Here is a 420-nt window from a genome sequence, read left to right on the forward strand (position 1 = left end):
AAAGAAGGCCATTTCTACACACATTTCATAGTGTGTGAAGTTGATGCAACAAGGTGAGTGTGAGGTGGTGAGAGTGAAGCAAGGCGGGAGCTCCGTTAAGGCCTTTGTAAACTACTTCTTGTTTTGAAGTACTAAAGCCATTGAGTGGCTGCTTTCCCGCGGAGGTAGCCCACATTGGGTGAACCACGTATATAGTGTACTCTCTCTCTCTCTCTCTACTCTATAATCTCGTGTATGTAAATCTGTCTCTCACCATTAAGTAATCTACTCAATTATCTATTTAGCTACGTCTTATTTCCTAACAATCACAAGAGACCTTCGGTGCGAGAGTGGCAGAGAACGAAGATAACCGCGGGGGGGGATGGTGGGGGGGGGGGGGGGGGGGGGGGGGGGGGGGGGGGGTGAAATGGAAAAGGGTGA

Source organism: Adiantum capillus-veneris, chromosome 25 (assembly GCF_014529385.1).
Source record: "Adiantum capillus-veneris isolate H3 chromosome 25, ASM1452938v2, whole genome shotgun sequence".
NCBI classification, from domain to species: domain Eukaryota; kingdom Viridiplantae; phylum Streptophyta; class Polypodiopsida; order Polypodiales; family Pteridaceae; genus Adiantum; species Adiantum capillus-veneris.